Genomic DNA, 13,930 nt, shown 5'->3' with positions numbered 1-13,930 from the left:
TTAGATTAGGCTAGAAAAGAAATTCTATATTTTATATATATATATATATATATATATATAAAGAGTTTCTCCAGTGGAATGGAAAGACAATGTACTTAATATTTCATTGGTAACTCATACTTTCAAGTGTCATAAGTTCTAATAATTAAAAGATTTTCATATCGTTGGAGAGAGAAAGAGACCTGAAAAAAACACATGCTGGAAATTTGAAAGAACAGCTTGTGGAGATAATAATATTCATCATATGCTTGACACCTAAAGACATTTGAGGAAAAACTATGATACAAATGGACATAGAGGAAATTTGACTTAGTAACCTGATAAGCCGATGATGCTGTCCCAAAAATAAAACCTTTGGGAAAACTGGTCCAGTTGGTTGAAGCAGTGTCATAGCTTGGTGAGTTAGCAACGCCATTAGTCAATAAGCTAAGAACTAGAACGCCTAAGACTGGATAGCCTTGAAATGCCATATTAATTGATTTTGGTATTTTTTTTAGCACTATTTTTTTTTTTTTTTTTTTTTTTTTTAAATTTATAAAGGAGCGCTACATAATCTAATTTATTTAGAAAATAAAAAAATAGAAATGAACGAAAGAAGAAGAAGAAAAGGATAGGCAATATGTTAGTGATCACAGCTGTCCTTCAACTAATTATTTGACATTGACGTAGAATTATAGATATCCTCCAAAATAGATTTTTCCCTACAAAGATTTTGTTTATATAGGGTTATTCTATGATATGAACCTTTACTGTTTACTCAAGTTTGATGATTCAATCCTCGATCGCATTGTCACATTCGGTTGATTGATTAATTAGTATGTATAAAGATTTTCTTTCTTTGGAGGTATGGTATCTAAAAATAGGCAATCTGCTATAGTAGGTTACTAAAACATTACATTTAACAGTTCCATTATTAAATTAGATAGTAATAACATCACATGTGACTGTACTTTTGTAACATTTGGTGATTATATTTTCTTTTCTCTCACATTTGATAGTTCAATTGTCACATTAAGCAGTACCAATATTACGTATTACCATACTTTTGTTACCACTCAGAATCTAGACGCTACCACTCTTTATTTCCCAAAAGGTACTTCCCTTTTCACTGGTACACCTTTCCCACCTTCCATTTCCTTTGGGGAGGGTCCTTAACACTCGGTTGACAAACGGGGTGTAAAGTTTTAGATTCCTGTAAAAAACTAGATTGCTTAACCTAATAAATTAATCAAATGAATACTTAGGTTTATTATTCAGATTTAAGTTAAAACAAAACAATCATATTATGCAAAACAGCGAAAAATATAAAGAACAGGAAGATTTGATGACCCAGGAAAACCAAACGGGTAAAAAACTTGGGGAGGATTTAACCTAGCTATCCTTAAGGTAAAAAACAAATCCACTATGAAAGAATTGGAGTTTGTACAATAGAACTTAGACCACTAACATTCTATTGCTACATCGAGTAGAAAACTTACTACTACGACCCCATTATAGCTTCGAGTCCACGGACTATTTCTTTCCTTAATTTGCAGCAACCACAAGCTCTCCTACTTGTGAATCATGATCTTTTTGAATGTTCTTTATGCAGCAATTGAAACGATTATCAAGTTCTTGACATAAATCTTGATCTTAATAACCCTAAGTGTGTATAAAGGTTAACACCTTTAGATCTCACAAGAGATTCAACACACAGCACAAACAAAAAGACTTAGAGAGCTTTTGGGTACAAAACCCTAGATCTACAAAAGAGGAACACTCTTCTCTTTCTGAAAAGCCCTTTTAAAAACGTGCTTAGGGTTTCTTTTATATAGTAGAAGAAGTAGACTTGAAATCCTGATCCAATGGGCTTGAACTACTGTTTGGGCTTAATAAAAATTCTGCAGATACGACTCTTGATCGATCGAGCCTGTCTCTTGATCGGTCGAACCAGGCAGATTGTGAATTCTTATTTCTACAGCTTGCTTGTTCTTGAATCTTGACTTGAATCACCTTGAGCATTGTCTAATAATACATATAGACTCTAGGATCTATATCTAAACAAGTTTGTGTTCATGATTTGCCAATTGTTCTAAACTTTTAGAACCTAACAATCTCTCCCTTTGGCAATTCGTGACAAAACTTACATATAATATGAAATGCTCAAATACAAGAACAACCCAATACAATAAAAATGCCCAAATAACAATTCACCTAACTACTATCTATCAATTGCAAAAGTAGACAACAGGTTCAAATGAATTAACCTGTAAGTTCCTGAAATACTAAACAAACCATAAATGCATGTGTGGAAAATACAAGTAAACCAAAAATATGAAACACAAAATAAAAAACAAAAGTAAACTAACTCTCCCCCTAAGTTAGATATATCATAAACTTTTATTGTCTCCTCCTTTAAAAAACAATTTCATCTCCTCCTAAACAAAACTTTTTAAAAACTTTTTTCCAAATTTCATCTATTTCTCCCCCTTTTTGTCACGTATTGACAAAGACAACTCAACCAAAGAGTAGATTGACAGTAAACATGAGAGAAAAAACAGAACTAAGGAAAATTCAAGCTCTATAGAAAATAGAAGTAACTCCCCCTATGAAGAGCAACAACTCCTCTTATGAAGAACATAGGTTTTAAAAAAACAGATTTCTCCCCCTATACAAATAGGAAAAACAAAACAAGTTTTGGGAAAAACAATTTAGAGGAAAATTTAGGAGGTGGGGATAAATAAAAAGACACAAACCAAACTCCAAAAAAAAAAAAAAATTGAGGACTCGCTTGAAGAAAAATATTCTCTCTTTCAATATATGCAAACTTGACACTATGTGACCCATAAACAGTTGCATAAGTAAAAAAAATATTTGCACATTGATTATTCATCATATCTCTTAAGAAAAATATTTTCTGCAGTTCACACATAAAAAATAGCATATACTAAAATGTATAAAGGACTAAAAAATTAATCAATCAATTTTTAAATCAAGTTGAATACCCAATTTAGCAAAGTGTATGCATGTTATGTGTGAAAACAATGAGAGATATGACTGCAAAACTGCAAGATGGATACCAAAAAAAAAAAAAAAATGCAATGCATGTGAATCCTAAACACAAATGATGCATGAAAAAAATTTTGGTCAAAAATCTAAAAACTGAAAATTTTTCAGTTTCAATTGATCAAGCATTGATTGAATACCAATTGAGTCAGGCAGAGAGCAATGATTAAAAATTTAGGAATTTTCGATCAGTCGAAAAACACATTCGATCGATTGAAATTCTGAAAATTTGAATTTTTGAAAAACTACAGAAGATTATGCTGAAAACAACTCAACCTAAGTAATTTCATGAATGAAATGCATGAGAATGAGTTTAAACGCTTTTCAAAAATATGAGTTTTCAACCCAGAACTTCAAAACACGGTTTTTAATCATCAAAAACACAGTTTTTCCCAACCCTTAAACATATTTTGCATCAAACACTATAGAAAACATAATCTTGGATGGCAAAGCCAATTTCACACATAATTTTATGTACTAAGTTTAGCAAAGAATAACTTGTGAAGTGTGTGCAACTAGTAACAATATGAGATACATGTGAGGTGATATGTAGATAGTAATCGATCAAAATTTCTATATTATTCATCACATAAATTCGAAAGTGACTATCACCTAAAGAGTTATATCATATAATTCTCACATCTCCTAGAAAACAAGCTTGCAATCATGGAAGTTTCTTATAATGTCTCATGATGTACACACCAATTTTATTTTAGTTGAATTTATTATAGCCCAATAATGTACACACCAATTTATTTTTTCATTTGAATTTATTATATCCGAGGCTACACATTGTGTTCTTTTTGTGTATGTTCTACACTTTCTTGAGCACAAAATCTTATGATATGTATTAAGATGTTCATGATTGACTAGTAAACAGTGGTGAGATAGTTATTTATGCATTTCTCTTAGGATTTTTTATTCCTTATAATCAAAAGCACGTGACTTCAAAATCAAGATCATGTGATCAAAAATTATAAACAACTCCCACACAACATGCATTACATAGCTAAAACTAGCAAAATGTAGTAAAATATGCTCATCCAAGCTAAACAAAGTACACAAGCATGTTATGTAAAAATACTATGGTCAACCTCAATTACATATCCATGATGTGAAATACAAAAGAAATAAAAATCTTTTTGGTTAAAAAAAAAATTTATGACCAAAACTAAAAAGCGCACATTATGCTAAATGTTTAAAAATGCAAATGCAATGCATGACAGTGCAAAACTAAGCTATAGAGGGTATACAAATAAGAAATATCAATTTCTTAATTAACCTATGAGTACATGTACAAACTAGTACATACTCATACAAAATCATAAATAGCTTAGCACTTATATAACACATACTATTCAAGTTTCTCCACAATGTCAAGCATGTTCTAAATCAATAGAGAGATATCATAATTCATGTAATCCTCAAGAAAATAAAACAAGACTCAAAATAAAATATTTTTGTCTTTTTGAAAATTTTGAAAATTTTTGGATTTTTTTTTAAACAAAACAATCTAAGAAAACAAAACAACCAAAAACTAAAAGAAAATATGTCCACAATTAATTGAAAGAATTAAATCAAGGATGAGTAAACAACACTCACCTTAGCAAATCTTTTCTCACCCATATAGCATGAGTCTTCATTTGTAGGTGAAAATCCATGAGAAGCAGAGTGTATCTAAAGGATTACACCAATCTTTTGAGAAAGACTGAAATCCTGCAAATTCCTTTCACAAGCCAACAAGCTTAAATTTTTCAAATGAATATGAAAGAATTTGTATGGACCTATGGCAGGAGACATATCATCACATATCCTAAATTAAAATACAAAATTTTTAAATTTCAATTTATGACAATTATGACGAATGTGACTGGAGACATCACAAAAGTGACAAATAAGAACAAATTTAGGAACATCAGTATTCCTAACAGCAAATCTAGTCTCAGATTTTGGTTTTTGCCTCAACAAAGAACAATTTGGTCTAATATGACCAACAACACCACAAAGGTGACATGTAGGCACACAAACAGATTTCTTTTGCACACTAGCAGTAGGTTTAGACATAAGTTTAGAAATTTCAGCGTCTACATTAGAACTTTTACCTTTATCTAACCTAGCAAAATAAGTCTTTTCTTTATTATTCCTCTTGAAAGGAGGGACATAAACTTTCTCAGTTTTAAGCTTAAAAGAAATAAAAACACTTCTGTTATCAACAACAAGCTTGGTACTAGTCAAATTTTCAATTTTAGCCTTAGATTCAACTAACTCTTGTTCCAAGCTATTCATCTTTTCATCTTGAGGGGAAATTTGATTTCTTAAAAATTCATTCTTTTTATTAGATTCATCTAATCTAACAACCAATTCCCCTTTTTCAAGATTAGCCAATTTTAACTCTTCCTTGAATTTCTTAGCAATTTTCATAGATTTAGTTAATTCCCTACAAAGAGTTTCACAAGCATCAAAAAGATTAACAGAAACAATAGTGTCATTTTTATTCAAATCATCACAATCAAAAACAGTTAGACGCTTAAAATTATCCATGGTAATAGGGATCAAGGATCAACTCTTAGATTAAAAGATCTAAACACTAGAGCTAACCTGCTTTGATACCATTTGTACGTTTTTAGATCCTTTAAAACATCAGTTGTTTAACCTAGTTATTTAGCTAAGTGATTACTAAGATAAATTATTCAGATCTAGGTTAACACATTCAAATCATATCATGTGAGGAGTGCAGAAAAGAAAATAGCACACGATATGATAACCCAAGAAAACCAAACCGATAAAAAACTTGGGGAGCATTTAACCTAGTTATCCTCAAGGTAAAATAGATCCACTATGAAAGAATTGAAATTTTACAATAGCGACTTAGATCACTAACATCCTATTGCTACCTCAAGTAGAAAATTTACTACCATGATCACGTGACAACTCCAAGTCTACGGACTACTTCTTTCTCAGATCCACAGCATCCACAAGCACACCTACTTGTGTTTTTCTTTAAGCTCTTAAAATAGCAACTGCAGAGATCACTAAGTTCTCGACATCAATCTTGATCTTGATAACCCTAAATATGTATAAAAGTTGTTGGGGACATATTTTTATGTAATTGGGGCATATCCTTTGACAAAACGCACTTTACTTGTATTTTAGTATATCTGAGTAGGTTCAAGATGATCATTACAAGTGGTTAATTTGAAGACATGAAGATTACTCAAGAACTGCTCAAGAAAAGTGCAAACTGCAGGTCTCGATACCTCCTCGACAGAAGCTCGATCTGTCGAGATTCATTAAAACTCGATAAATGTCTCGATCTATCGAGCTTACGGGATTCAGATTATAGCCAACAATGTTTTTACTCTAAAAAGCTATTTGTTTATGGATTTGTATAATTTTTATTGGACTAGGAAAGCCCAAGGTTTGTATAAACCTGTTTGGAATAGAAGAGCCCATTAAGCTCCTATTTAAAGGAGGTGGAAAAAGAAAAACCTAACCTTAGAGAGCTTCATAAGGTTTTCTTGTTGAAACCCTAGCCTCCTTTTACAGAAGAAAGAGTTCTTGCTGCGTTTCTTGTACGTCTTTGGGTTTTGTAACCAAGCAAAGTCTCTTGCACCAACATTGAAGATCTTATTGGTGTTTCTATGTGAAGCTGCTGCAAATCAACTACAACAATCAAATGATTGCTGTGGAGTTAGTCACGTACTGTGATTCGTGCAAATGAGTAAGTCGCGTACTGGGATCTGCGCATCAGATTGGTTAGTCACGTATTGGGAGCCATGCATTAAAAAGAGAGATTGTCACTATAGAACAAGTCCAATTGGGTATTGGGGTAAGGGTTCAACTGTAGGTTGGTAAAAGGTACTGGGATTCCTTTACTTGTAACCGCTTGTTTTGATAATAGTAGATTCTCGGGAGTGGTGACCTTAAAATCACCCGGTGAGGTTTTTTCTTGGAGGTTTTCCCCATTCGTAAACAAATCACAGTATCAAATTTATTTTCCGCTGCACTTTAGTTTATTGGTGATTTGTTTGTGCTACCACGCGTTTTGCATGCTAATTGGTTTAATTAATTAACTTGGCTAATCAATCAATTAATCCATCACAATAGGTCAATACGTTTTTGGCCCATCAAAGGTAAACACCTCTAGATCTCACGAGAGATTCACACATACAACATATCAACAACCTCGAAAACGTGGCTAAGGTTTTTCTTTTTATATGAGACATAAAACATAAAATCCTACACGTCAAACGGGCTTGGGCTGAGTTGGAAAATTCTGCAGAAAAACAATCTGCACGAGCTTCAATCGATCAAGACTAATCTTCAATTGATCGAGCCTTGCAGATTTAGTACAATAAATTCTGCAATACACTCAATTCCAACTTTATAATAAACACACTTTGAGCAGCTTAAAACTAGACTCTAAGTTTTGATCATGGTTTGCCAACATTACACATTAAAGTTCTAATACATTTAGATCCTAAATTCTTAGAACCTAACACGGGGTATCCTTGGGAGGCTTCCCCAACCTCCCTCCTTTGTTGCCAAGGTCAAACCTCTTCTCTGGATCTTCGGTAAGCCCCGCTGCTGCGGCTTATGGGCCGGGTGTATTCCATTGCATCCTGTATACTTTTCTTTCTTCTCGGTAATGGGCCCATGAGCTCTCTATTTTATCAAGCACACAAGCATATTGTTTTATCAACCCCCCTCCAACAGTTTGTGAGAAATATTTTCCCCATATGTATGTGCTAATGGTTCTGCTGTGGTATTGAGTCTATAATAAACAAGTCCTGACCATTCAAATTAATTATGGATATTCTGTTGTATATTGAATCTATAACAAATGTCTATAACCAATGCTTGTTTGCTGCAAATAGATTTTTTCTTCATACCAAGTGAAATACAGAGGCAAATAAAAATTAAATTGCCAAGTTTATTTATACCAAGTTGATGATATTTTGGAATTTTAATACTCAATTCCTTCCCGATTCACACCACCACTTAGTTTTCCTTCTGAAGTTAGTCCCAAAAATGAGATTGTTGGGAACATGATATAGTCACAAAACAATAGTCAATCACTACAACCTAATACGTGTACTTGATGGTACCCTTTTTGTGTCCTTTTCATTGTATGGTTCTAACCTTTTATGGATTATGAAAACGGATAATATTACTTGGTAGTACTTAAGACCATGAGATTGAGAATCTGTATGCATTTAAATTCATCTTTTTCAGAATCTGAACATCTTTCTGCAATATATAATCACAATGTATATAAATTGTTAGAAAAATCTTAAATGTAAAGTTCTTAATTTCGTATATTGTGATTATCTAGTATTTGGTTAGACATGCTAAGTATTTAGAAAAAAGCATATGACAAACATAATCGGGCCCTAAAAATGTAGAAAAGCCAAAACACAAAAATTAACTGCTACTTAGGGGCTAATATATAAACAAGAATTAAAGACCATATTTAAATAAACAAAACCTAAAAAAAATCAATATTATGACAACAAATAAACAAACAAGTGTAAATAACTATAATTTTCGTACTTAGTTTATTTTTCTCAATAGCTCTTGATCTTTTTTTCACCTTTTTCCGAAATTTTTATTCTAAAAGAGGGATTGTAGAAAGGTTTGTAAAATCTACCTTGATACGAACTAGTTTAGAATTCAATTTTTTTTTTGAGAAAGAGTTTAGAATTCAATTTAGGCTCATTATTATGCTCTTGATTCTCCATAATTTTAATTTACTACAAATATATATATATATATATATACACACACTCACATTTCATTTCACTAAAATAATGAAACAAAAATAACCCATTCATAGTTAACACTTACTAACAATCAAAGCAAAAGAAGGCTTCAAAAAAAAAAAAACAATAAAAAAAGACTAATCTAAATATATAAAGTTTTGATATCTAATTTGATTCTTTAAAATATGATTATATCAATACACCAATAAACTTGTATACGCCTTTCACCACCTTGATTGCTTAAAAAAAAAAAAGAATCCATCCTTTTTGTTCTTTAATCTTCAAAGAATTCAAATGTTGTATTACTGTGTAACTATTTTCCTTTTTTCTTGCTGTCAAAGCTGTTTTTCTTGGATAGCTTTTTGTTTTTTGTTTTTTGTTTTTCCTACTTTAGAAGGGACAAAGCATTTTTGAAGGGTTCCATATACAAAAAAACTAGTAATTGGAAACCACACTATGCAATTGTGCCACAAGACTCTTGGCAATTAGTTGCTAATTAATATCAGTGGTTTTCCTACCAATTTTATCGTGAACATGAAAATTTATTATGAACACGAAACAACATATATACCTTGTAGTAATGATATTGATTGTTAGCTACATCTCCACTACTTCCATTCATTATACATTCTGCAATTTCATTGTAAGTTAATACTGAGTTTATAAAACTCCAAAGGATTGTTTTATTTATTTATTACTTCCTTTGGCCCAATTTGATTGTATTGTTTAAAAAATCAAACTTTTTAAGGGAACATCATTTATTGTCTTGTCTGCCTTAAAAAAAATGTATAACTTTACAAAACTACCCTTAAATAAATTTATCAAAAAATTGGAATATTGAATCTGAAATTATAGCCACAAAAATATGCTCCTTACGAGTATTAGCATTTTTGAAATTACACAGCACAAATTGTAACTTATCCTCTTAATCAAATTTGAAAAATCTACAACTATCACAATACAATAACTATTGGGTATTGGCTCGAAGCAATTTTGGAGTACTTCAAATACAAATTCTAGTTTATCTTTTTTAATCAAAATTTAAAAACTCAATACTTCTAAAAGATAAATTATATCTGCTCTAAGTCAAGAGTTTTATTGGCACCAATTCAAACTTGAATTTTTTCTTAATGGTGGCGGCAAAAAAGAATTACACCTAAGTGAAATTTGTTTTGCAATAGTTTGTTGCCTATAAAATTCTCATACGTAAATAGATCCAGAGTACCCCTCTCTTCAATTCTTGTCTTTTCAAAAAAAGTAAGATGAGTGACTTGATAGTTGATAAAAACTGATGATGTCAAAATCGTCATCTATGTAAGTTCGTCCAGACAGCGTCAAATCCTCGTCACTGAGCCTGCAAGATATGAGGGGAAAGCTCTTCTCAGATGGTCATCAGTGTGGTGCTTGCCACAGGGCCTCTGATAATAAACTCAGTAATGGAAGCCTTTTAGGAAATAAGAGAGCTCAGAATATCAAAATAAGGTAAGTTGGAATATAATTTAGTTAAGTATATGTACCTGGTTTGGTCTTGGTGGAGGTGGACTTGTATAAATAGCTTCCTATTTCTAGCCATTGGGGCTTTAATTGTGGCTTTATTGCCTCTATTTGTAATGCTTCAGGGCTCATTAATGTGAGTGTTGATGAGCTTCTAACGGTATGACAACTAATTGGTAACTTATTGAGGGATTAAAACTTCTTATTAATGATTTGTCTGTGTTCATCCATGTCGAGGGAAGGTAGACGATCTTTCTTAAGGAGGTCGTCTAGGCAAGAGAGTTCGTTGGTCCCATTAGATGCCCCTTCAGGTTCTGTGGTCGTCAATGCATGTTAGGACCACCACCAGAAGGTGAAAGGTTTTCTGCCTAGACACGACTATTGGGATTATGTTCTGCATTTAATGCATAGTGGTGGTGCTGTGCACATTGTGGCCACGTCACTTGCCCTGATTGGTGGAGTTAATGCCCCACTTGTGTGAACTTCGAGTTTCCCGCTGGTTTTTCAGTTTTTTGTGCCTTGTTTTTAAACTTCCTTTATTTTCTCATTTTCTCTCACTTTTTCACTATCATTGCTCTGTACTTCTTCTTCTCCAAGCTGCGATTTTGTGCTTCTTCTCCAAGCTGCGATTTTCTCAAGCTTTCTTTTTCTGTGGTTGCTTCCTTTGAGGTATGTCATTTTTCCCTCTACCCCCCTTTTTTTTTCATTTCGTAGATAAATTGTGTAGATTTCAGATTTTCTTTTCTGTTTTGGGTTTTGATGAATTGGACGGGTTTCTGGTTGCTTTGGGTTTTCCAGGGTTTTGATAAATGGTATGGGTTTTAGGATTTTTTCCCCTCTTCTTTGGTTCTTTGGGTTTCCATGGTTAGTGGTTCTGAGGTTAGGATAGCTTGCCCTTTAGTTTCGTTTCTTTTTGTGCGTTTGGGGGCTTCTTTAGGTGCATCCTGTTCCTTCTCCCCCTTAGTAGAAAACTTTGTTTTTGAGGGTAATAGCCTGACTGTAGTGTTGGTTGACTTATTCCCCTTACTGCGTCAATCAATAGATTGGTTCGAGAATCTAACTGGTGAGCGAAGAGCATGTCAGAGGTGAGATCTAGTGACCTCGAGATGGGGTTGTCGTCTAGCGACGATCCCATGGAGATGGAAGAGGACACCACTGCTTCTGGCAAGCGGCAAATTAAGGCCTTTCACGCTCTCGAGGAGGCGTGTGGCATGGATGCCAAAACGCTTTCTAGATTTAGAGAAAGATTCCAGTTCCCTGAGAGGGTTAGGGTTCGTCTCCCCTACGAGGAGAAACGGGCCTACCATTTCTCTCCCGGGGAGGTATGCTTCTACAAGGCTGCTTTCCCAAGCGGGCTCAGATTCCCCGTCCAACCTTTTATTATGAGCTTCGAGGCCGCTTCAATATTGCTCTCAAGCAACTGTAGGCAAATTACTCGAGGGTGGTCGAATGCTTGTTGCACTGGTGGTCCCATTCTTCACTATGATGACGGTGTTCATACCCCAGCTTGCATGCCTTTCCAAATGACAATGCATATACCATACTCCTAAAGAATATTATAAATGTCAGTAATAAGTGCCCGTTTGGAATCTGTTTATTTTGTTGAAATTGAATTTTTTTTTGCTAAAATTATTATAAATAAAGGTAAAAATTAGCTGAAATAGTATAGTAGAACTCATAAATAGTACCAAAAAGTGCAATGGGACCCATGAATTGTAACAAAAATAAGTTGAATAATAAAATAAGTTGGCAAAAATAATTTTGCCAAACACACACTCAGAGAAAGTTTAGGGACATGGGTTTTGTGCCACAATAAAGCTGTCACAATTCTAAATTGGTCAATTGTGATTAATGAATAAAAAAAAATGAGTAAATTTACGTGGAAGTGATTGTCTAATTACTGATAGTCGACCACTTTATGGAAATTTTTTACAAAAATGATGTGGTCATAAGCGCATTGATGTATTATCATCATATGCAGATACATTTATCATTCAGAGAGAGAGAGAGAGAGAGAGAGAGTACCGGGATTATTAGCAACAAATCTAATAGTAGCCCATCCACTCTTAGGAACTCCAAAGGTATTGACTTCTAGTGGATCCATCAAGTTATAAGTCTTGGGGGAAGTGGTTTTGTTGAAGTTCCCATAACCTTTCCCAAGAAAATAGGAGCTAAAACCATGCAAATGCATAGGACGAGTATCTGGATTCTCAATACTAGTTCCTTGGAACACTATCTTCACCCTTTTACCATACTCTATGATTTTTGCCTTTGTTCCTGTGCTTGGGAGTAGTAATTCATCATTTGAAACTCCCGTGAAGTTAAAAAGAGAAGGTGGCAGATTTGGAAAATTACTTTCATAAATGTTGGATAGATTCCTGTAAAATGACTTTGAAGATACAATAAAATTGAAGCAATATTTGAATATAACATTTTTCACAACTGTTTACATAATTACTTTCACTTTGTCCACCATTGACACATGTTTTTTTTAATTTTTTTTATATTATGTATCAATCATATTAGACAATATTAATAATTGTGAATTTTTCTTCAAAAGAATATTATATGCCAAAATTTTTTGTAAACATTGTTTCTTGTTATAAGCACAACTACCAAATTAAGGGGAAAACTTTAGTATATTATATTAAGTTCTCCAATTAAATTCAAATATCTTGTTCCATTGATCATTTAAACAATGTAATCATTTCCAAAAACAATTCATTTTAATACTTGAAAAATCTAATATAGTGATACTACACCTAAGATATATACTGTCTTTTAAGTTTTACCCACAAATTAATACTAACAACATAAGGATAGCAGTACCAACCTGTAGTATGCTTGTAGTATATCAATTTCTGGGGTCGAAAAGCTTATGTTGTTTAAGCTAGCTGCTAAAGTGGAATTATTTGGACCCCCACGCGAAGCTTTATCGCAAGTTAATTGATTTACAGAAACTGTGATAAATATCCGTTCATCAACTCCAGTTGGGACACTAATTGGGTGATCTTTGCTCGCCAAAGCTCTTATGCGAGTTGTGAAGTTGTCAGCAGCAGACTTGGCAGTAATATTAGGAAGGGTTGGAAAGGAAGGAGAGGATGGAGGAGTATAATTGCCTACATACTGAAGAATTGCTGTAGTGGTAGAATTGTCGAATGGAGTATTAGAGTCAAAGAAAGGACGAGCAGCTATGTAATAATGGCTTGGAGACTGGTTTGCTGTGAACAAAATGTCAATTGTTTGTCCTGGAGTTATCATGACGTAGCTAGTGTTTATGGGTTTTAAGTATGAAGCATCTTGCGCAACAACTGTGAGCTTGTGATTTGCAATGGCGAAGAACATTTCTTCATTCATGGTGGCGTTGATGAGGCGGAGAAGATAGGTCTTTCCTTGAATAACTGGTAGACGATATGTTGTTGCTGAAGCATGAAAATATGATCAATTAATTGTAGTTTAATTAAATAAGGGGTTAAGATGGAGTTATAACTGGTATAACTTTAAGTAATATTAGACAAGTTAATAACTTTTTATTGGAAAAAAGTTTTGAAAATCTAACCTTTATATATTCCCATTCCAATATTCTTAACACTGCATATCATATTTCATATAAATCAAATTTTATTGAC

General features: G+C 33.1%; 1 pseudogene; it reads right to left on the bottom strand.

Moving 5' to 3' along the window:
- Positions 1-11,713: 11,713 nt before the first annotated feature.
- Positions 11,714-13,930, bottom strand: part of LOC142608438 (putative laccase-9) — a 30,294-nt pseudogene continuing 28,077 nt past the window's right edge.

This window comes from Castanea sativa, chromosome 8, assembly GCF_040712315.1.
Source record: "Castanea sativa cultivar Marrone di Chiusa Pesio chromosome 8, ASM4071231v1".
Taxonomy (NCBI): Eukaryota; Viridiplantae; Streptophyta; class Magnoliopsida; order Fagales; family Fagaceae; genus Castanea; species Castanea sativa.
This window is presented reverse-complemented; position numbering and strand designations above follow the sequence as displayed.